At 41.3% G+C, this 25,332-nt stretch overlaps 1 long non-coding RNA gene across 6 annotated transcripts in view; it reads right to left on the bottom strand.

Moving 5' to 3' along the window:
- The window catches only part of LOC135098238 (uncharacterized), a 38,987-nt gene extending 14,065 nt beyond the window's left edge, over nt 1-24,922 (bottom strand). The window contains exons 1-5 of one of the 6 annotated variants that reach the window (XR_010266739.1): nt 24,778-24,922; nt 22,254-22,415; nt 21,668-21,814; nt 18,897-19,058; nt 17,289-18,459 (exon numbers count right to left, since the gene is read on the bottom strand). This is a non-coding gene — a long non-coding RNA (uncharacterized LOC135098238). Of the gene's footprint in view, nt 1-17,288; nt 18,460-18,896; nt 19,059-21,667; nt 21,815-22,253; nt 22,416-24,118; nt 24,490-24,591; nt 24,709-24,777 lie in introns of those variants that run through there. The other 5 variants (XR_010266740.1, XR_010266741.1, XR_010266743.1 and 2 more) reach the window with 5 other exon arrangements.
- Nucleotides 24,923-25,332: the final 410 nt, after the last annotated feature.

A 25,332-nucleotide genomic window follows, 5' to 3' on the forward strand; every position in this document is an offset into this window, starting at 1 on the left:
GCCGTATGGTAAGTGACCTAAACCTATTTTTGTTTTCGTGTATTGCATCCAAACACTGAGCAATTGTTCGGCATGTTTACTTGTTTACAGCACTGTGGAGGGTTTGATGAACACTTCAGCTAGCCCAGTGTCCACAAGCGATATGTAAACAACAGCAAACTTGAGGCGTCAGGCCAAAGTGCCCGAACATCCCGCCAAAAGTCAGCTGTCCTGGGGTGGCGCAGGAAGTGTGGCGGGGATGACGTCATCACCTCTCCTCCCCGCTTGGCTGGCTGACCAGTGTAGATGGACCTTGGTAATACCATATGCAGGGTGTCCCGCGAGTTAGGCTTGGGGATTTGATAGTTGAAGTAATACTAAGTGGGAAGTACTCTATACACATCTGCAGTGTTTTGCTTCATTTTGCCAGAAATTAACGTGTAATTCATGTGTTGCCGGAGTCGCTCGTCTTGGTGGGCTCCATTCTCCCCTCTGCACAGTGGAAGCCTTACAGGAAACAGTTAGCAAATGATGGATTAAGTTTTTATATGTGTCAATGAAGAAAATGGTAACGTAACACAGCAATACAGTGGTTAAGTGCTTGTTTTTGAACATGGCAACTCACTGCAGCCGTTTTGAGTTGCCGCGTTCTGAGGGAGATACGGCCACTACCGTCGAGTCTGACAAGATGCTGCCTGTGGTCCCTTGCTTGCTTCTATGACGATACCTGCTCTGTTCCATCTCCTGCCGTGCTGGTGGTCCTGGGAGAACCCTGTCACCAGGCGCAAGAGGCGCGCGGGAGCGTGTGACATTCCTGTCAGCCACCACTCTGTCGTGGTGGTCCGCCATCTGACGTTCCCGCTGCCGCAGCGTCCTCCTCCCAAAATTGTCCACCTCAAGCTTCCGTTTCACTGATGGTAATCCATCCCGTAGCTGGCGGCCCGTTGCCAGCTGAGCCGGTGACCTATTGATGTCCCGTAGAGGTGTGTTAAGGTACTGGAGCAAGGCAAGAGAGATCTTATCGTTGTCTAGACTGCCATCACCTCCAGTGTTTCCCGGTAGTATCCTCTTGGCGGACTTCACGGCCACCTCTGCCCTTCCGTTTGACTGTGGGAAGTGCGCCAAGGACACCCGAACTCCTACCCCCCACTTCTGGAGGAAACTTTTCATCTCTTCACTTCCTAGATTGGTACCTCCGTCCATGGAGAGCTGCTCTGGGGCACCCCATCTCGAGAAGTGGTGACGCACCACATCCTTAATTCTGCCTGATTCTGTGCCATCAGGCAGCTGAGACACCTCCAGCCAACCCGTGAGCCTGTCTGCATAGACGATGTAGTCGTGTCCCTCCAGCTGGAACAAATCCACCACAGTCTGCTGGAAGGGATAGTCAGGGGGCGGAGTGAAGAGGAGAGGCTCAGGGGGTTGTATGTTGCACGTGTCAGAGCAGTTGCGATGGTGCCTCAGGTCCCCTTCAATGCCAGGCCAGTATACTGCCTGTCGCGCTTTCCTGAGCATCGAGTCTATACCTTGGTGGCCTGCATGGAGGTGGGCTGCAACCTGCTTGCGTAGGAGGTCCGGAATCACCAGGCGAGGATGGTTGCTGTGGAAAGTGTACGTCACCAGGCCTCGCGACACACCCAGCCTCTCCCTAATGCTGTAGAAGGGGCGCAAGCACACCAGCTCCTGGGACTTGTGTGGGTGCCAGTCACCAGCCAACACCCTGGCCAGCAGCAGTTGGTACACGGGATCGTTTCTTGACGTCTGCAGCACCATGTCCTCGTCGAGGGTGAGGCTGTCCTGAAGTTCCAGCGCCGCAACAGTGGCGACGGCCATGGCCGCTGACAGCTCCTCATCCTACTCACTGCGCCATAAAGGGTGCTTGAGAAACACAGGGACCGTCTTTATGTATTTACTGGTGAGTCAGGTCCGACACCTCCTCACAGCTAGGCGACTACCCAGAAGCCTTGATATTAAGGTTACAATACAATGTTAAAGTTTCTCCAGTATTCCCGAGATCCCTCCTGCTTACCTGTCCGTGCTGAAGTTACACTGCGTGCGTTCGTGCGTTGGTTTACACGCAGGGTTAGGTTAGGTTAGGTTAAAAGGATAGGTTAGGTTAAAAGCATAGGTTAGGTTAGTAACTTTAGGGGGGTCCAGGGGGGGCGCAGCCTAAGTGTCTTGACATCCCCCTCAACTTTTTCTTCATTAACTTGTGCAACATTCGTGGTCTAAGATCTAATTTTCAATCTGTAGAACACCACCTCTCCTCTTCTAAACCTCATCTTCTTTTCCTCACTGAAACTCAGGTGTCTGAGGCAACTGACAGTAGCCCCTTTTCTGTTCCCTCCTACTTTCTCTATCCTCATTTTTTATCCAAAGCTGGATGCTGCGTTTATGTGCGCAATGACTTAACCTGCTCCCGTGCCCACGCTCTTCAATCTTCAGAGTTTTCCACTAACTAACTGCTCCTCTGATCTTGCTAACTGCATGCCTCCCCTCCTCCCACGGCCTCGCTGCACAAGACTTTCTTCTTTCTCTCACCCCTATTCTGTCCACCTCTCTAATGCAAGAGTTAACCAGTATTCTCAATCATTCATCCCTTTATCTGGTAAACTCTGGAACTCCCTGCCTGCCTCTGTATTTCCACCTTCGTATGACTTGAATTCCTTCAAGAGGGAGGTTTCAAGACACTTATTCATCAATTTTTGACCACTGCTTTGACCCTTTTATGGGACTGCCATTTCAGTGGGCATTTTTTTTATTGGGTGGAGGGCATGGTAATTGGGTTCTCTTTTTCTTATTTTTTCTTTTCTTTTACTTTTCCTCTTTCTTCTTAGATTTATTTGATGGTAGAAATAGCACTGTCTTGTAACTCAGGCAGAGCTTGCATGATCCCCCATTCTGCAACTTGGGTAAAGTTTCAATATACTAATTTCTTTTATTTTTTGTTGATGACTATGCTTTGTGTTAGAGATGTTTGCTGGTTTGCCACTGTCTGAACAATGTAAATAACTTCAAGAACTAAGAATACTAACTAAGAACTAAGAACTAAGAATTGGGTAAAGTTTCAATATACTAATTTCTTTTATTTTTTGTTGATGACTGTATGCTTTGTGTTATAGAGATGCTGGGTGGTTTGCCACTGTCTGAACAATGTAAATAACTTCAAGAACTAAGAATGTCACTCAGGAAACTTGACAGATTTTATAGTTCTTTCCCTCCCCTCTTCCTTACTTTGCCTCTGCTAATTACATTAACTCAGGTGTACTAATGTTTTCCCCACAGGTGTACAATGCTGTTATTCTTATCTCCCCTCTCTCCCAAATCTCCCCAAACTACTTATCTCCCCAATTATTTATTTATTTTTTGGTTTTGTGTAATATATTGATGCATTGAATTCCATTGTGTATTTTCTCCCCAGTGTTCCCCCTCTAACTAAGCTCCCCACTCTGATATAATTGTCCTAGGTAATCTCCCCAATGACACAAACAAACACTGCCCTTAACAGACTCCCCAGACTAACCTCCCCATCTCCTGCCTGAATTAACCTCCCCAAAAAGTACAGGGCCCATAATTAACCTTTCCGATTATACTAAAACCGAACACAATCTCCCCATCTCCCCACCAGTCTGATCTCTCCATCTCCTACCCATCTCCCCACATTCGTATCCTGTCAAACTAATTTCCCCATCTCCTCCCCATTCTATTACCACTACACTACCCTTCCCCACCTCCCACAATCTCTCCATAATTAATCTTCCCATCTCTCCTTACTAACCTCCCTATTTCTCTCCCTTTCCAAATGTCACCTCTCACTTCCCCATTTCCCTCTCTCCCCTAACCTTCCCACTTCCCCATACCTTCAAATTAATCTCCCCATCTCCTCCCCATCTCACACCTTAAACTAAGCACACATTTTCCCTTCAGTTTCCTTCTCCCAACTTCTCCAGACTAATCTCCCCACTTTAACCTCCCCATCCGCTCCTCTGATTCCCCATTTCCATCATAAACCAACCTTCCAGTTTCACCACACCTCCCCATCACCTTTCTTTCCCCAACCTCCCCATTTCATCCCCCCACTAATCTCCCCATCTCCCACAGGGCAAGGGCAACGGGTACTCTCCCCCTGCGGCAGTGTTTGATGACGACCCTGGGATCATGAGCGAAGCAGAGACGTCTTCCACGGGGTTCTGCAGGGAGGGTGGGGGGGAAACAGCAAGCCTCTCTCCCCCCAGCCCGCTCCCCCTCCTCCAAGACCCTCGATGCCAGGTCCTTCGGTAAGGCAAGGGGTGATGAGCGAGTGAATGGTGTGTTTTTTGGGGTGTTTTGGGGTGAAAGGGATGGTAAATTTGTTTTTGTGGGTGTGAATGGGGAATGGGGTGGATGAGGGTGTGATTTGGGTGTTTTCGGCTTTTTGGATATCTTAATGAGGGTTTGGGGTGATAATGGGGGTGTTTTGGGTGTTAATGTGGTGAGAATGAGGAAATTTGAAGAGATGGAAATGGGAGAGTGAAAGTTTTGGGGAGTTAAGAGTGGGGAAAGAAAAAGACGTTTGTTTGTTTGTGTTCTTTGAGAGAGAGAGAGAGAGAGAGAGAGAGAGAGAGAGAGAGAGAGAGAGAGAGAGAGAGAGAGAGAGAGAGAGAGATGAAAACACAGAAAGACAAAGAATGATTATAGCAAGGGCAAAAAAGAAACAGTGAGAAAGCGAGAGAAAGAAAGAAAGAAAGAAAAGAAAGGAAATGAACTGGAGAAAGAGGAGGAGGAGGAGGAAGGAAAGATAAAAAGAGGAAGAGAAGAGAAAAAAAAGAAAAAAATCTAATTCATAATTCCGAAAAAATATTCTTAATATAGTTATTTTTTTATTTTAATTCTCTCTCTCTCTCTCTCTCTCTCTCTCTCTCTCTCTCTCTCTCTCTCTCTCTCTCTCTCTCTCTCTCTCTCTCTCTCTCTCTCTCTCTCTCTCTCTCTCTCTCTCTCTAATATCATCTTCATCCTCCTAATCTCCCTCTTCTTACTGGTTGAGAGGAGGAGGAAATAGAGGAAAATAAATGAAGGAAGAAAGGAAGGAAGAAGATAAAAGAGAAGGAAGAGAGGTAATTGGAAGGAATGACCAATAACAGAGAGAGAGAGAGAGAGAGAGAGAGAGAGAGAGAGAGAGAGAGAGAGAGAGAGCACAAGCAAGCAAATAGAATGACAATCAGACACGCGGACATAGACAGAAAATGGCCTCTCTCTCTCTCTCTCTCTCTCTCTCTCTCTCTCTCTCTCTCTCTCTCTCTCTCTCTCTCTCTCTCTCTCTCTCTCTCTCTCTCTCTCTCTCTCTCTCTCTCTCTCTCTCTCTCTCAGAGAAGGCAAGGAATAGCTTAAGTGTTTACTACATGAATTGTAGAATTATTCTGAATAAAATAGACTTGCTTAGAGGAATGGCGTGTGTAGAGAACCTTGATATCATTGCTTTGACAGAAATTTGGTTAGATATTTCATGAAAAGTATTTAATCCAGAAGTTAAGATAGATGGTTATACACTATTCTATAAAGACAGGGAAAAACAGGAGAGGAAGAGGCATCGCATTATATGTTAGGGACACATTACAGTGTTGTATTAACAGTAGAATTAAAACATTTAGCAAAACAGAGTCGATATGGGTAGATATTAAGGAAGGATCACAGTCAGTAGCGCTGGGAGTAGTGTACAGGCCACTTAACAGTACAAAGGAAATTAACACCTCACTGGCAGGAAATAAATAGAGCAGGCAGGTACAGTCAGGTATGTGTGGTAGGAGATTTTAATTTTATGAATATCGACTGGAGCCTGATGGTGGGTAACAGGGAAGCAGAGGAATTTCTTAAGGTAATTCAGGATAATTTTTTCAAAACAGGTAATTGTAGAACCCACAAGGGGAAACAATATTCTAGATTTAATGCTAACTAACAGGGAGGAAGCAGGCACACAGATATAGGTTGGAGGACAGCTAGGTAACAGTGACCAGTGGGAAATTAGGTACAAATTAAAATGGGAGAAAACCTTTAGGAACAAAAAACACTAGTAAAATACCTGACCTTAGGAGAGCAGATTTTGAGGAATTAAAAGGGTACCTCCAAGGAGTTGACTGGCAACGGACACAGGGTGAGGTAGATAAGGCAAGGTGAGGGAGGTGAGGTGAGGTGTGAGGGTGTAGGACAAGAGGAGGCAAGATGTGTCTTGAAGGGTCGGAGGAGGGAGAGAGGGGGAGATGTGTTTATGTTGGAGGAGCAGGTCATGCTGAGATGAGAGAGGTGAGGTTGAGGTAAGTAGATGAGGGAGTGGAGAGGATAGAAGGGGCCAAGATGAGGAGATTAGGTGAAGTTAATGTAGATGAGTCTTATAAATATTTTGTAGATAAATTGCATACAGGGCAGTTAGCAAACATCCCGCAGAGAGCAATAAGATCACAGAAATTACCCTAAATGGATGACTGCAAGGTTAAAACATTATATAGGGCAGAAAAGAAGTGTTTATTTAAGTATATAAAGACAAGGGAAGAGGTTTTAAGGCCACAATATAATGAATTAGTTAAAACAATCAGGAAGTTAATGAGGAAAGCTAAAAGCAGTTATGAATTAAAGGTAGCCAGCCAGGCGAAGACGGACCCCAAGGGATTTTATCAAGTATACAGGACAAAGAATAAGGAAACAATAGGTCTATTAAAGGCAGCAGATGGGGAGCTGGTTAGTTCTGGGGGAGATTAGTAAAATTCTGAATGAATGTTATTTAACTGTCTTCACCCAGGAAAACATGCAGGATATGCCAGATAGTGAACAGGTGTTCACAGCAGATGAGAATGAGAAGCTGACAGATATTTCCATAACTAGGGAGATAGTGGAACAGGAGATAGATAAAAATGTTCAAGACACCAGGACCTGATGAAATATATCCCAGAGTATTTAAGGAATGCAAAGAGGTTATTAGTGAGCCGTTAGTTTCTGTCTTTAGGAAATCACTGGAGTCAGGTGAGGTACCAGTAATGTGGAGGCAGGCTAATGTAGTACCCATCTTTAAGAAAGAAGATAATACTTGAATGTCTAATTACATTAGCTTAACTTCTGTTGTAGGTAAAATAATGGAGTCAATAACAGCAAAGAACATTAGGGAGCATTTAGACAAACATGTAGTACCCATCTTTAAGAAAGAAGATAATACTTTAATGTCTAATTACATTAGCTTAACTTCTGTTGTAGGTAAAATAATAGTCAATAACAACAAAGAACATTAGGGAGCATTTAGACAAACATAACTTGATAAATCAATCACAGCATGGCTTCATGAAGGGGAAGTCTTGCCTGACAAACTTGTTAATTTTTTTACAGTAAAGTGTACAAGGCAGCAGATAATGGTGATAGTTATGACATCCTATATCTGGATCATGCTGTGACACAAAGACAGGTAGATCAGATGCCATCACCTTGCAGGCAGATTTAGATAGGATGAACGAATGGACACAGATGGCAAATGCAGTTTAATATCAACAAATGCAAAGTACTGAGTGTAGGTAGAGGAAAACCCACACAGTAGGTACACAATAAACAACGAAACTCTGGTAGGTTCAGGGTATGAAAAAGATTTAGGGGTTATAGTTAGCTCTGAACTCCGTCTAAGAAAGCAATGTATAGAGGCCAGAAACATGGCAAATAGGGTGGTATTAGGATTAATTTTTAGGAGTGTTAAAAGTAGAAGGCCCGAAGTAATATTAAAGTTATATTTGGCTCTGGTCAGACCTCATCTAGACTATGCTGTGCAGTTTTGGTTCCCACATTACAGGAAAGATATAGGTCTATTAGAATCAGTACAGAGGAGAATGACTAAAAGGATACAGGGGATGAGGAGTATTCCTTACGAGGCGAGACTGAAGCTGTTAAATTTACATTCTTTAGAGAGACGTAGGTTAAGAAGGGACCTGATAGAAGTCTTTAAGTGGTATAAGGGTTATAACAAGGGGGATGTAAGCAAAATTCTTAGGATCAGCAACCAGGATAGAACAAGAAATAACGGGTTCAAGAGAATAACTTAGATTTAAAAAGAGATAGTAAAAAATTGGTTTTCAAATAGACTGGTAGATGAATGGAATGGACTCAGTAATCACATTGTTAGCATTGTTAGTGCTAAAACATTAGGGAGCTTTAAGAGAAGATTAGACGGATTTATGGATGGGGACGATAGGTGGAAAAAGGTAGGTATATTTCATACAGGGACTGCCACATGTAAGCCTGGTCGCTTCTTGCAGCTTCCCCTATTTCTTATGTTCTTATGAAAGGATAGTAGAGGGGAGAGAGGAGAGAGGGGAGAGGGGAGAGGGTTGGCTGTGTTATAAGTTATGTGTTGGAAGGGTAGGAAGGGATGATGGGAGAAGAAGAGGTGGGGAGAGGGTGATTGATGGAAGGGGAGGGGAGAGGGGAAGGTGGATTGGCTTGAATGCAACAGTGAGAACATGGAAGAGGAGGAGGAGTAAAGGAAATTAAAAAAAAAGGGAGGAGGAGGAAGAAGAAATAGGAAGATCAGGAAGTGAAGGTGTAGGAGGAGGAGGAGGGTGAGAAGAAGAGGAACAGGAGGAGGAGGGAGATAAGAAGAAAAAGGAAGAGGAAAAGTAAAGAATAATTGCAAATTAAGGAAGAGGAAGAGAGAGAGAGAGAGAGAGAGAGAGAGAGAGAGAGAGAGAGAGAGAGAGAGAGAGAGAGAGAGAGAGAGAGAGAGAGAGAGAGAGAGAGAGAGAGAGAGAGAGAGAGTCAACAGGTTGTTTTGGAATAATAATGTGAATGATTGTCTCCCTCCTCCTCCTCCTCCTCCTCCTCCTCCTCCTCCTCCTCCTCCTCCTCCTCCTCCTCCTCCTCCTCCTCCTCCTCCTCCTCCTCCTCCTCCTCCTCCTCCTAGCTCTCCTCCAGACATCATAGAAGTTATGAATAATTCTCTCTCTCTCTCTCTCTCTCTCTCTCTCTCTCTCTCTCTCTCTCTCTCTCTCTCTCTCTCTCTCTCTCTCTCTCTCTCTCTCTCTCTCTCTCTCTCTCTCTCTCTCTCTCTCTCTCTCTCTCTCCCCTCAATCTCTCCATTCCCCCCTCATTCAATCTCTGCTTATTTCTCCTCTCCCCTCCTGAGTGTCTCCCTACTCTCCCAATACACTAACCTTTTCCTCCCCCTGTTGCTCCCCACGCCCCTCTGAACCCCTCTACCTCACTGACACATCTCCCCAAACTAACCTTCCCTTCTCTCCCCCTCCCATATCCTGACCTCACTAACATCAGCTCCCACCCCCATTCCACACTCCCACACCTGTCACTTGTCTCCCCACGCCTTCTCCCCAGGCTAACTTCCTCCTTTTTATCTCCGCAGAATCGGACGCTAACAGTTCCTCTTGGGATGACGACCCAGGTATCATGAGCAAGGCTGAGACTTTCTCCACTGGGCGCAGCAGGAACGTGAAGCCTCGGACCTCCCTTCCAATAGTGCACACGCCCTCCAAGACCCTCGAGCGACCCCTGGGTGAGTGTGTGAGGGTCAGGGAGGAAGGGAAACTAGACTGCAGTAAGGGTTTTGGGGAGAGTGGGTGGGGTGTGTGGGTGATGGAGGAATGGGTGCCTGTGTGTTATGGAAATGAATGAATGAGTGTGATGGGGAGGAGAGATGGGTGAGGGGAGGGTAAGGGGGGAGAGAGAGAGAGAGAGAGAGAGAGAGAGAGAGAGAGAGAGAGAGAGAGAGAGACAGAGAGATTGATTCTTTTAGTTTATTATTATTCTTTATTACTTTTTAGTGTGTTTCTCTCTCTCTCTCTCTCTCTCTCTCTCTCTCTCTCTCTCTCTCTCTCTCTCTCTCTCTCTCTCTCTCTCTCTCTCTCTCTCTCTCTCTCTCTCTCTCTCTCTCTCTCTCTCTCTCTTAATCTCTTATTCCCTTTTCTTCCTTTCTTCCTTCCCTCCTATCTTTGTTTCTCTTTCCTCCTCCTCCTCCTCCTCCTCCTCCTCCTCCTCCTCCTCCTCCTCCTCCTCCTCCTCCTCCTCCTCCTCCTCCTCCTCCTCCTCCTCCTCCTCCTCCTCCTCCTCCTCCTCCTCCTCCTCCTCCTCCTCCTCCTCCTCCTCCTCATTCATTCTACCTAACAAGAAATAATGGATTCAAGATTATACCCAAACGTTTTAAATCCCACAAGGCCAAACATTTTTTCTTTAATCGTATAGTAAATATATGGAGTAAACTTCCTGCAGAAATTGTGAACAGCAATACTACTGAATCAGTTCATCCTAAACATTTGCACTTTGTTTTTCCACAGAGCAATAAGAAATTAGAATTGACAGAGAAACCAGACAAGGGACTGCATTTGAAGAAGCACAAGAACCAAGAAATTACATCATTCAATGAAATGACAACAAATCTAAAGTAAGAATTTACATAGTTTTCATTTTGGTTTACATTCTGAAAGGTAACAGTAACATGGATATGTTTTTATATTGAAATCTTTCTCTGATTGCATACAAATGGTACCAATCAACAAATAATAATGTAATACTTAGAAGCTGGGAATTCCAATCACTGGTAGATAAAATGAACCACCATTCTAGAGTGTACATAACTAAGGAATTAATATACTGGTTAACTGTCACACCAGCATCAACAGAATAACAACAATTGTTGAGTAGAGTCTATAGGAGGCAGGGAAGGAGGCATGTAGTCAGTTTTAGAGAGCAGTTATTATGAAATCAGCTGTAGAATATTCCTAAGATGCAATACTACTGGAGTCTGTCAGCTTGAAGACAGTTTATTAAAGAAGGGAAGTTCATGAGATATAAAGCCTTTGATTATTCAGTTTCATTTCCAAAGTAACATTTATTTATTGGTGTGTTGCTTCCTGTAAATAGTAAAGCCTTGACAGCACTGCATCTCTCACACCACGCTGTAACTGTTGAGAGAACCATAACCCTTAGAGAGAGGAGGAGGGAATCCTTGGTTTATGTTCAGTAAAGCCCTGTATTCTTGTCATGGCAATGTAGAATGGAGGCGTCATTGGTTTATGTTCAGTAAAGCCCTGTATTCTTGTCATGGCAATGTAGAATGGAGGCATCATTGGTCACATACTGTTCTAATGTATGTGCACTTGCCACGCTGTTCACCAGGCAAAAGGCGTTGCAGAAAGAGCGCAAGATCACTGTGTTGTGGGAGAAGAGAGTCCCTTAGTGGTCAGCTGGTGACGGTCCACAACCACAGCCACTTTGAAGAGAATGGCCTCAGCCACGACCACCTTGCTCAAGAAAATATCACGTTGACAGAGCTGATTAAAGAACTAGAAGATAAGCTCAAACTTTCAAAGGTACCACAAGTGTCTTTGTATATTAGTTTGGTGTACTTTGTAAGATTAATCATTACTGAAAACAATACATGGAGTACGTGAGGTTGTGTGTTTGTTTATGCACGGAGACAGTTTCCTTAAAAATGGGTAAAGAGTACTATGGTGCTTTAGATGTGGAAGGATGAGTGGAAGGAATGCTTGGAGTGTGCAAGGCTCAAGTGTATGCAGAAGAGCACTGACAGGAGTGTGAGGACTACTCTGTCATGACCGTGTCTTTAAGACATGAACAAATGATGCAGTGTGGGAATCATGAAGGTGTAAAAATGCAGGATATGGATGGGATGCTACATCAGCAGTTTTTGTCATTAAGGCTGGTAAAGTGAAAGATTTGTTAATCACTTTGGTCTTTAGTTGATGCTTCTGGTGAGGCTTTCCTGTTTAAACTTGGCATAATATATATAAAATGATGTGGCATGTTAAACAAGTTAACTTACTGCCTTCTTGTGTCTTTCACAGATAGAAATCAAAGACGTCACAAGACAGAATAGTGAGCTGCATGCACTTATCACAGAGTATAAAGTCACTCCCTCAGAGGAAAAAGACAAGGATGGCACCTCTTCATGTGAGAACTCAGAAGCTAAATGTGAGCTACCATCCACATGAATATATATTTGTATATCAAACTGACATTCTCCATGGAGGGAGGCTTTCCAAAGTGCACACACACACACACACACACATCTCTGCATCAGGACTCAACAGCCAGACTGATAAACAATTACTTCACCCAAGATGATCAGCTGATAGGATTAGCTGTGGATTAGCCTCCTGTGGTGACTAGGCCAGCAGATAATTTTGTGAGCTGCCAGTCATCATGGTCCTGGTGTCTGAGGTGCTGCTTTTGCATTTTCCCAGTCATGGGTTGAGGCCACATCACATTTATTCATTCACAGTTGCTCTTAGTTATCTCTGTTACAAGTTTAAATTTTTCCTGGCTCCACAGACATTTCTGGTGCATCTAACCCTCTCTCCATTGCCCTTCTATTTCCCTTAGTCTTATACCCACTTCTTACATTACGTCTAATTACTTCCATTGGTCATTCTTGTCTGGCCCTCTGTTGCATCAATTTTTCACCTCCAGGTACAGATACCAAGGGGAAATTGCTGGGTCAAGTGGCTACACTGACATCTGAGGTTAGCAGGTTGGAGAGTGAGTGCAGCAGTCTTCAGGTTCAGCTAGACTGTGAGAGCGATAAGTATAACAAACTGCTGGGAGAATCTCTTGCTCATGAAAAGTTGTCTGAAGATGTCATAACTGAACCAAAAGGTAAGAAAGTTTATATTCTCTAATAATAAAGCAAATAATTTTTCCTCACTGATGCTCAATTTTTTTAATTAATAACAAAATAAAAGCATTGTTATTGGATTTGTTTATTGAGGCTGTATTAAGAAAAGTTGAGAGAAACAAACTTATTGTTTTATCAGGAGAAACAACAAGATTGGGAGGAACTGAGCTTGAATAGAAGCTGCAACTGAATCATCTGTAAAAGTGAAGTGGAGGAAGTGTTTACTGTTTACTCTATGCCATTTCCTTGGTCTTTTAATGAAGAATTTTATCCTTTTTCAGGTGACTACATCACCATCTACCAGTTGCAGCGAGGAGTGATGAAGCAGCAAGCTCGAGAACGCCAGTTAGACCTTGCCAGCCTCCATCATGAATGAGAGGAAATGAAGCAAAACCACTCAGCAGGTTAGTGCTCTCTTTTGCATCTCACACACTTCTTATTCATGTCATGGCAGATTAGTGATTTCTGCTGCATCTCACACAATTCTTATTCAATTGCTGGCAGGTTAGTGATCTCTGCTGCATCTCAAACGGTGTAATGTAACCTTCCAGAGAAATCTACCCCTCATTTATTAGTTAACAGGAGTGTTTAATGTACTTAATGTGATTAGCCAGGATCAAGGGTCAACTTCTTCACTGACCATTTAGTCTCAGGTGATGTATCTGTCCTCCATGAGTCACCAGAGACACATAAGGGTGTTGTAAGTGAAATTTCATCTATTAGATTTATTCAAAATGTGAATTAACACAGTTGTTTCCTGCAGGATTTGATATCAAAGCTGGTGCAGGAAAAGGAAGCAGATCATGACCTTGAGCAGCTCGAGAAGATAAGCAGCGTCCTTAAGAGTCCAGTTGCTATCATTAGCAGTGTTGGTGAGTAGTAAAAACTGAGCCATCTTATGAAGTGCAACAAAACATTATTATTATCTTCATAATTTTCTTGAAATAAACAGATTTCTGTGGCATGTTGCTCATTAGCACTTTAATATCAGATAACACCAGTTATTTATGTAATGATGTAATGTACTAAGTAGATGAAATACAAGTGGCATCTGCTAACACTCTTGATGTGGAACAGGAACCAGTGAGTCTGAGACACCCACCAGCAGTGGAAAGGTGGCTGACGAGCGCCTCAAACACCAAAAAAGACCAAAACTGTTACTGCTGCCACACTGCCACCACTTCCACTGACACCAAAAGCCCAACTGTGCAGAGAATCCTGGACCTCCGCAATGAAATGGAGTCCACCAGTCACCTGGAGCACTTTAGCCTCCAAAAGTTCCATCCGTGTCCATTGTGTTTGGGTAAACTTATCACTGTATAAGGGGACAAGTATCAGTGTATGGTTACTATATACTCATTTGTACTTAAAGATGTCATGTCACATCATTCTCTCTCTCTCTCTCTCTCTCTCTCTCTCTCTCTCTCTCTCTCTCTCTCTCTCTCTCTCTCTCTCTCTCTCTCTCTCTCTCTCTCTCTCTCTCTCTCTCTCTCTCTCTCTCTCTCTCTCTTTCTTTCTTTCTTTCTTTCTTTTGTTGCATATTTTACTGCTTTACATTCCTCCCCACAGTATTTTTTCATCTACTTTATGACTGCAGTAGTTTTATCATCCCAGTGTATGCCGTATCCACTCTGAAACTGTAATTCACCAATCAGCTCAAATGTGTCTCAGTTTTGATAATCATTAATTTGTTTCAGCTACACAACCACTCTGATAAGGGACAAAATCTACTTCACCAGTCATCTATGTCATACAGTCATATATATTCATACATATGACAAAATACTCTTCCTAAGACCTGTCCATCTATCTAAGGTACCACATAACATTTAAAACTTACAATATTGTGTTTAATTCATGAACACTTTTTTGTCTATCTATGTAGACTTGAAATTGTATTGCGTATAGACTTGAAATGTATTGGGAGTTTTCTTTATCTCTCATTCTATACCTAACACCTGTTCCTAAGAATCCCCAGGTGATAGCCATGGTGACTGGCTGGTCTCCTACTGAGTGGCTGGGGTTTTCCAAAAGTGAGGGTTGGTGTTCTATACCATACCATGTGCCCTGTTTGTATTCCTTCTTTGTCCTCTGTATTATATTCTATGTAAAGATGGTGCTGGGGTGGGATCTACTTCTTATTCCCTAAAAGTGATGGGGAGTGACACTGGGCAGCATTGATTTGCTCCTTAGAGATGGCTGGGTTCCTGTGGATGAGTGGGCCATGCTGTGCTTTGTCAAGGATGGTGTTTGGTATTGTGATGACTCTTGCCACAATCAAGTGTCTCCCACAGAGTAGTGGAGTACCTATGTATGGTGTTGACCCAAGCTGTCCAGGTCTCATCCAATGCCTTAATATGATTTAGATTATCAAAATGGTTTAACTCACCATTTAATCAGCTGACTGATTTGAATAGAGAAGTATGTAATGTGTTGTAGACTAACCATCTCTGCCAGCATGGTCAGACTCTTGGTAGTAACCCAAAGCGCTCCTAGGTAGTGAGTATCATTGCACATAATGATCTTTACTTTGTCAGTAATTCAATGATACTGAATATTACTCTACTGGATTTTGCTCAGCACTGCTTGGTAACTTTTGGCCATAATCCTTGGTCTGGAATGATATGAAGCCATGTTTTTACATTCCATATGAGACAGGCAAGCACTATGCTTTGCCTGACTGATACCTGTACTTTGCATTTATGACCCCAGGTAGTTCATCACTCTCTCTCTCTCTCTCTCTCTCTCTCTCTCTCTCTCTCTCTCTCTCTCTCTCTCTCTCTCTCTCTCTCTCTCTCTCTCTCTCTCTCTCTCTCTCTCTCTCTCTCTCTCTCTCTCTCTCTCTCTCTCTCTCTCTCTCTCTCTCTCTCTCTCTCTCTCTCTCTCTCTCTCTCTGTTTGGAATTATACTGTATATTAGGAAATATCATTAAAGAGTGTGTGTGTGTGTGTGTGTGTGTGTGTAAAAAGTGTTTGCATTATTGTGCATTTGATGTTATAGCCCCAGGTTCTTAAAGTTTTCTGGTTTCATGATTTATAAAGATTGCTATTTTTAATAAAGTTATTGAAATTGTTATTGAGTGTTTGTATTGAACTCATTAGCTTTGTAATAGTGTGCGTCTCATCATGCATTCATTAATGATGTAGAGTGGAAATGTCCACTCCTATCATGCATAATATCAATGCATTATTGGTTTATGTTGTTATTTGTGTATAAATTGTAAAGTTATGCCAGTCTATTTTAGTACAAACTAAATATCAGCTGGAAGAGAGGACAGGTAATGGCACACTAAAACACAGGAAGGGACAATGATATAACCATCCAATTTAACAATACACAGAGGAAGAAGAATGAGAAAGCAATAAAAATGGATTATTTAATGGATGATTAATAGACCCTCATTTATAATCTTATTTCAGGCAAGAATATTAAAAGAGACAGCTGGCTTGCCCTTTGTACTTGTTCAGCTTGCCCTTAGCATTTGTTCATACATGACAGAATGAGAGATCTATGGGTGGGGGTGACACCTGGAAATGGGTATGATTCATGAAGGGATTGATTGATTGGTTGACTGATTAAGAAAAAAAAACGTAGCAGTGGAGGGTGGGGGGGAAGGCGCCCCCAACTTTCCAGTCATATATGGCGTGGAAGGGACAATACCAGCAAAGAAAAATATGAGAAAATGCATAATTTACTACAAAACCCAAAATGCGAAAAAAAACCTTGCCAAATTGAACCTTCCCACGAAGGTAATGAATGGAGTTTTGATGCAATGAGCCACAGTTACTTAAAACACTCAACAAATATAACACCTGCCAAAAAAATAAAATAAATAAATAAAATAAATAAATTAATAAATAAATAAAGATAAAAACGCGAGGAAACCTTTAAATTATCACAACGCGAAAAATACACACACGCTAAACTGGATGCGTCATTAATTAATAGTCATTGGGACTGTTATCCCCCCAATAGTTTATAGCCCCTCTCCTATTCATTGCTCCCCCCTTCCCTGCCTTGAGGAACACCTTCACTTATGGCCTGCTGTTGGTCAGATTTAAGCCATTTTAACCTCGAATTACATACAATACATATACATACATACATATTGTCTCCTTGCAATAATTATAATAGTCTTCCTGGCTTAATTTTTGTTTATTCATTATTCCTTATGTGTTTATTTATTAATTATTTGTAATTTGTCTAATTCCTTGTTTTATTTAGCCTCGGTATTTAACTAAGCATTTTTTTTTTCACTTTCTGACTGTGGCCCTTGCAATGAACGGCTTAATTGTTTATTTACTGTTCCTTACGAGTTTATTGATTATATGTGAGTTATTTATTTGATATTCATGATTTTTTTTTTTAACTTCGTATTTCTTTATATGATAGTTTTATCTTTTCGTGTTTTCTGGCTTAAGTTTTGTTTGTTACTCCTTGTTTGTGTTATTAGGTGTGTCATTAATTATTTGTCTTATTTCTCGTAGTTTAATGGAATTTTTAGCACTTTAATTATTAGAGTTCCTCACCAGTCATTTTATTCGAGAGAGAGAGAGAGAGAGAGAGAGAGAGAGAGAGAGAGAGAGAGAGAGAGAGAGAGAGAGAGAGAGAGAGAGAGAGAGAGAGAGAGAGAGTCTAAATGAATAAAAAATAATAATAATCAGTTACAGTATTTTATTTATAAACAAGAACAATTCATGATAATAATAATAATAATAATAATAATAATAATAATAATAATAATAATAATAATATTTAAATACAAGGAGGAAAATGTGTAATAATAATAATAATAATAATAATAATAATAATAATAATAATAATAATAATAATAATAACAATAACTGCTTTTATCTTACTCACACAGATAAATAGTTTTATAAATAGTTTATTGACCATAAACATTGTGTACATACACACAAAATTAAATAGAACAGATAAAAATTTCAAAATGTAGTCAGTGACACACAGAAGACTGGTGACAAAACCTACTAAAGCCCATTAAATGATTGGGTGTCTCAAGTTTCCACATCATCAGTGGAACACTGCTTCTGAGCACTCAGGGATGGACAAGCTTTTCATGGCTTGTGTGAATGGAGACAAGACGTGTAGGGGATTTATTTGTTCTGTTTTTTCTTGTCCTACTCTCTCTTCCTCCCTCTTGACTCTTCCTTTGCTTCATCCTACTCTTTCTCTTGCTCATTCTTTCTCTCTCTCTCTCTCTCTCTCGCTCTCTCTCTCTCTCTCTGGACTTTTCAGACATAGCTCCTTATGATTTTTTGGCAATCCCAAACCTGTTGACAGTATCCTTATCTGAGAGCCAAGGAGACCATGCAGAATGTGGCAGCATACCTATCATTGGTTGCAGAAGCGTTTGAGCAGTGGAGTGATGGATGATTGTAGGAATGTGGTGGCACTGCTATCCACCATGACATTCATCCACATAACAGAACCATCTCACATGGTGCATTCAGCCTCAGGGAGAGGAACCTCTGTAGCCTTGGGCAGTAGCCCTTGGTCAGGTTTGCTCCAGAGTCAAACCTGCTTACCATCCGAGAATACCTTGGGGAGGAATGAGGAAGCCTTTTGCTCTGAACCCATGAAAATTGTTCAACCCTATAAGGGAAAAATATGAATGTTGAACAAATTGATGAGAAATGGAAGGATTAATGGGCTAAGTGTGTTGGATTACAAAGGGGTTTCTTTGAAGGACATTTTGAATGATACCATAAATGTGTGGCACCCAGGATGAAGGTGGTCTGCAGGGTGGTCTGTGTCAGGGGGATGATGGCAGACAGCAGCAGCAGCAGCACCGTGACAGCTCAAGCATCCTGTTGAAATTATCACTTTTTAAATGGTGAAAGGTGAAGGAAAAACCTGTCTCCATGGAATGTGGAAGTACACAACAACAACTCTGAAAGATTTCTTACAATAATAAGTCATCATTCATTGTATCCTTTCTTGTTGGCCACAAGATTATCATACAAATTTAACAGACATCTGCAAATTTGTATCTCTAGCTGTTATTAAATATGATATTAAGTTTGATGAATGTATTTATTTCATTTTACATGAAAGTTGTTGATTGCAAAAAAAAAAAATAACCAAAATATATTTTGACTTTTACTTTACAATGCCTTAACTGTTTGCTTTTAAAAAATTATGTAGATTGATTTTCTCATTTTAAGACTTAAAGTCTAGACAACTAACTGGCCTTAAATTTTTCTGATATACAAATAAAGTAACAAAGAGAGCACATTTCACTAACACTCATGGTGAAGTGTCCACCAATGATGGTGAAGGAGGTACACATGTAAACTCCAATCTGAGCAATGACCAACACAATTTGTCCAGCTGCATGTCTCCATCGGGCACAAACTCCACCTCCTGCATCTGTGTCATGCCCACCACCACCGTCACCATGGCAACACTGAAAAGTGGAATCTTATCATTCACACTGTTACAAAAAATGTACTCCCCATATATATATATATATATATATATATATATATATATATATATATATATATATATATATATATATATATATATATATATATATATATATATATATATATATATATATATATATATATATATATATATATATATATATATATATATATATATATATATATATGGATTGCTATTCCCAACATTAAAAATTCTTCAGCTAATCTTACTTTGATATTTTGCATCCAATATTAACTACAATTTTTTCCTATGATATTTTCCAACTACACTTAAAGCCTTTCACTGTGAAACAAAACAATTAGCAGCATCAGAAGCAATGCATGCTCCTTTATAACCATCTACAAGATGTAAAGTTGGCATTTTGCAATTTCTTCCCAGTTCTAAGACTGGATGTGGTTGTAGAACAAATAAAGATGTCTTGAGAGTGACTGGATAATTAAAATCCCCCATAATTATGCAATTATTAATGCAGCAAATGTCCACAATAAGGTCATAAAGTTTTTTGTCCGTAGCGGGTGACTGGACTACAGGATGATAGACGAGACCTAATGTTATTTTACAAGATTTATTTTCTAAGTGGATGAAAGTGACATCTATATTAGCAATGGTTGGGATTGGGAGTAAATGAGGACCAAGATTACCTTCCCTATATTAATGTGTTAGTTTTCATATTTATTGAGAGAGAGAGAGAGAGAGAGAGAGAGAGAGAGAGAGAGAGAGAGAGAGAGAGAGAGAGAGAGAGAGAGAGAGAGAGAGAGAGAGAGAGAGAGAGAGAGAGAGAGAGAGAGAGAGAGAGAGAGAGAGAGAGAGAGAGAGAGAGAGAGAGAGAGAGAGAGAGAGAGAGAGAGAGAGAGAGAGAGAGAGAGAGAGAGAGAGAGAGAGAGAGAGAGAGAGAGAGAGATTGATTTCCATGTGAGAGTGTGGTTTTTAAGTATGCTATAGAGGACACACTTATTCATTCACTACACCCCACAGACTTGCAATATGTCCCCATAGCATTAGTTACAGACAACATCCTCTTATATACCAGTCTGTGTCAACTTTCTCTGATGTACTCCAGCCCAGAGACCCACAACAGAGTAAGCGTGGAGAAAAAGAATAGAAGACACACAGAATGGATGAATAGAGATGCTGTGGTTTGTAAAAATATGGTGTAAGGTCTGTTGGCTTTGGTGGGAATGGTTTTCCAATCATTCCTCTCTTGCACAACCATTTTGCTTCATAAACAGGCATCTCTCTTTCATCTTCCCACCAAACACTGCTATTCCACCTTATATTTATGTATTTGCATGCTTATCTTCTCAAATTGTTCCCCTTCCATTCTCTCCGCATGTCCAACTCTCTCCTCCTTTCTGTGGTTGCTCACTCACTCCGCTGTTCCTCCACATTCATGACTATATATGATGCACATGTGCTTTATAATCAATCAAATGTTTCATGTAGATGATGTGTTCATTCACACACAGTTCCCCCTCCTCCCTGTTTCATTCATTGCCCTTTTGCTCTCTCTCTCTCTCTCTCTCTGTGTGTGTGTGATTAACCTAAGGTCATCTGCTGGTCACCCGGCCAGCCATTTCCCTATGGAAAGAGCTCAGAGCTCATGGTGACCGATCTTCGGGTAGGACTTAGGCCAATGACACACCACCCACCGGGACAGTGAGGTCACAACACCTCGGGTTACATCTTGTACCTAGTTGCTGCTAGGTGAACTGGGGCTACACATTAAGAGGCTTGTCCATCTGCTTCACCGTGCCCGCCATTCGAACCCGGGCCTTGTTGGTTGTGAGCCGAGCGTGCTAACCACTACACTACATGATGTGTAAGTGTGTGTGTGTGTTCTGTGTGTGTGTGTGTGTGTGTGTGTGTGTGTGTGTGTGTGTGTGTGTGTGTGTGTGTGTGTGTGTGTGTGTGTGTCTGTGTGTGTGTAGTGATGCAGCTGGGAAGGTCGTCTTATGGCAATTATTGATGAATGAAGGTAAAGGATGCGTGTCTATTACTTCTCTTTGTGTGTGTGTGTGTGTGTGTGTGTGTGTGTGTGTGTGTGTGTGTGTGTGTGTGTGTGTGTGTGTGTGTGTGTGTTTGTGTGTATACATAACACACACACATACACACACACATAAAAAGTATTAATGACATGCGCATCCATTACCTTCATTTGTCAATAATTATCATAAGGCAACCTTCTCAGCCGCATCAGCACACACACACACACACACACACACACACACACACACACACACACACACACACTCACACACACAGAAATTATATTAGAAATGATTAGAAATTAGATAAGTTACCACTCACGAGCCTACGCGACGCCATGTATGTGAGCAACGCATGTTTTTAAGCATCTGGAGCAAAGTGGTTAAAGGAAAACTTTTTGACTTGAAATGTAATTAGATTCATCAGTTATTTTTTCTGGCTGACATTGTTTTTGGAAGGTGGCACTTAAAAGATATGTGAATGCTGTATCTCGATATAAACAAACATTCACAAATACTCATTCCATTATGTGTCTGTCATTAGGCCCTCAAATAAACAACAAATTAAGTGAGAAGTTACCATCTCCCTTCCTGGCTTGCGCTCCAGTTGCTCTGAGTTGTAGCAGCAGCGACGTGTGGCACCCAGGATGAAGGTGGTCTGCAGGGTGGTCTGTGTCAGGGGGATGATGGCAGACAACAGCAGCAGCACCGTGACAGCTCAAGCATCCTGTTGAAATTATCACTTTTTAAATGCTGAAAAGTGAAGGAAAAAGCTGTCTCCATGGAATGTGGAAGTACACAACAACAACTCTGAAAGATTTCTTACAATAATAAGTCATCATTCATTGTATCCTTTCTTGTTGGCCACAAGATTATCATACAAATTTTCCATAGACATCTGCAAATTGGTACCTCTAGCTGTTATTAAATATGATATTAAGTTTGATGAATGTATTTATTTAATTCTACATGAAAGTTGTTGATTGCAAAAAAAAATAATAACCAAAATATATTTTGACTTTTACTTTACAATGCCTTAACTGTTTGCTTTTAAAAAATTATGTAGATTGATTTTCTCATTTTAAGACTTAAAGTCTAGACAACTAACTGGCCTTAAATTTTTGTGATATACAAATAAAGTAAGAAAGAGAGCACATTTCACTAACACTCATGGTGAAGTGTCCACCAATGATGGTGAAGGAGGTACACATGTAAACTCCAGTCTGACCAATGACCAACACAATTTGTCCAGGTGCATGTCTCCATCGGGCACAAACTCCACCTCCTGCATCTGTATCATGCCCACCACCACCGTCACCGTGGCAACACTGAAAAGTGGAATCTTATCATTCACACCGTTACAAAAAATGTACTCCCATATATATATATATATATATATATATATATATATATATATATATATATATATATATATATATATATATATATATATATATATATATATATATATTATATATATATATATATATGGATTACTATTCCCAACATTAAAAATTCTTTAGCTAATCTTACTTTGATATTTTGTATCCAATATTAACTACAATTTTTTCCTATGATATTTTCCAACTACATTTAAAGCCTTTCACTGTGAAACAAAACAATTAGCAGCATCAGAAGCAATGCATGCTCCTTTATAACCATCTACAAGATGTAAAGTTGGCATTTTGCAATTTCTTCCCAGTTCTAAGACTGGATGTGGTTGTAGAACAAATAAAGATGTCTTGAGAGTGACTGGATAATTAAAATCCCCCATAATTATGCAATTATTAATGCAGCAAATGTCTGCAATAAGGTCAAAGCTTTTTGTCCGTAGCGGGTGACTGGACTAGAGGATGATAGACGAGACCTAATGTTATTTTACAAGATTTATTTTCTACCTGGATGAAAGTGAAGTCTATATTAGCAATGGTTGGGGTTGGCTGTAAATGAGGACGAAGATTACCTTCCCTATGCTAATGTGTTAGTTTTCATATTTATTGAGAGAGAGAGAGAGAGAGAGAGAGAGAGAGAGAGAGAGAGAGAGAGAGAGAGAGAGAGAGAATCAAGCCATTTGAAGTACATTTTTAGTTCCTTTACTTACACCATATTGCCTCTCTCTCTCTCTCTCTCTCTCTCTCTCTCTCTCTCTCTCTCTCTCTCTCTTAATAAATATGAAAACTAACACATTAACATAGGGAAGTTAATTCTAAAGACAGTCCTTATATGAAGCAGTAGTCTGACCCCCCCCCCTCTCTCTCTCAGGTGGAGTTGGCAAGGTACCATCTCTGTCCCCGCCAATGTCTCTCATGACTTCGAGACGCCTCACTGTAACCTAACTTAATCTCACCTCACCTAACGTAATCTAACCAAACCTCACCTCACCTCACCTAATCTAACCAAACCTCACCTCACCTAATCTAACCAAACCTCACCTCACCTAATCTAACCTAACCTCAACTAACGTAATCTAACCAAACCTCACCTCACCTAACCTAACCAAACCTCACCTCACCTAATTTAACCAAACCTCACCTCACGTAACCTAATCTAACCTAACCTCACCTAACATAATCTAACCAAACCTCACCTAATCTAACCTAACCTCACCTCCTCTCATCTAACCTACTCATTCCTCACCTAATCTAACTTAACTTCTTCACTTATGCTAGTTTAACCTAATACAACCTTTGCTAACTCAATTACCTTAACTAACCTAATTAATCTGCTATAACTTAACATGATCTAACGTAACCTATGTCATCCAAATCTTACTTTAATCTAATCTAATCTAACTTATGCAAGTTAATGTAAATTCATCTAATATAACCTAAACTATGCTAGTCTAACCTATCCTTAACTTACCTAACCTAACACACTATCTTAACCAAACCTCACCTCATCTTTTACACAGCCAAACCTTACTTAACCTTACAATCTAACACACTTCAACTTACGTGGCCTAACCTAACCTAACATCACCTATTCTTAATTAACCTCACCTAAACCTTACCGACACTAACTTAAAACCTACCTATGCTTACATCACTTCTATATCCTCATCCTCCTCCTCTTCCTCTTCCCTAACACAGTGACTCAGCGAAGCCGTCAAGAAAACACGTAATTTCTGAATACTATCTTTAAGAGCTCCACCCAGTCAGCCCTCTTCCTCCTCCTCCTCTTTCCTGACCCCCATCCTCCCTTCTTTACTCACGTGTCTCTCCCTCCCTACACACACACACACACACACACACACATAGCGGGTCTCACAAGGGTAATACACACATACATACGGACACTGACCCACCACACACACCCAGTCACCCACACCCACCCACATACATGTACACACGGACGCACACAGCCTGTCACCCTTACGTCAAACAGATTACACCTTTCTTCTCCCTGTCACTCATCCATCACACATTCCAGTATCTCTCTCATCTTCTACTCTGTTAAATAACCAGTTAACACTCCCAGCCTCCCTAGCCGGCGAGTTATTCTCACTAGAAGCATATGACCCTAAGAATACGTCACATGGCGCGGTCAGAGAGAGCTAGCCTGCCCTGGTCTGCCTACGCGAATCGAAAGCGTTTGTTTGGGTACGGTTTAAAGGGACGAAGGTTTAAAGGGACGAAGGTTTAAAGGGACAGTCTCTGCGTGAGTGTGTTTGGTCAAATGCTGAATACTCACGCCTGGTTCGTCATACAGCCACATGGACAGACACAGATCACTCTTTTTTTTTTTTTTTTTTTTTTTTGAGATTTGTCACGTTGGAGTGACGCGGGCCTTTGCCTTTCGGCGGCCCGGGGAACAGATCACTCCTCCACGACACACACACATACATACAAACACACAAAAACACTAACTAGTAACTGTACCTTTAGTTTCGTCTGCTGTCAAAATATTCTTCCATTACTAATGTAACCCACATTCCCTAGTGGTATACTTTCCTCGGAACACCCATATTTTTAAGAGCTTTTTATCCACCATATATGTCTCGGTTAACTAGGATCTTGGCTGGAAATTAAACTATATTGTATCAGTGTGGTCATCTTGAGGTCCCGGATGAAATGGCGGGCTGGGATTGGCTATTCACGACCCGTTGTCATGGTGATGGTAGATGCCATTCACTTGACTGCTCATATTTTCTCGCTATTGAAAGGAGTTTATTAGAGCGTAACTGAAGCGTGTAAAGGCATGATTCCGCACTATACTATTAAGATATTGTAGTTCTGAAGTGTTCCT

The sequence above is a fragment of the Scylla paramamosain genome, unplaced genomic scaffold (genome assembly GCF_035594125.1).
Source record: "Scylla paramamosain isolate STU-SP2022 unplaced genomic scaffold, ASM3559412v1 Contig51, whole genome shotgun sequence".
Lineage (NCBI taxonomy): Eukaryota > Metazoa > Arthropoda > Malacostraca > Decapoda > Portunidae > Scylla > Scylla paramamosain.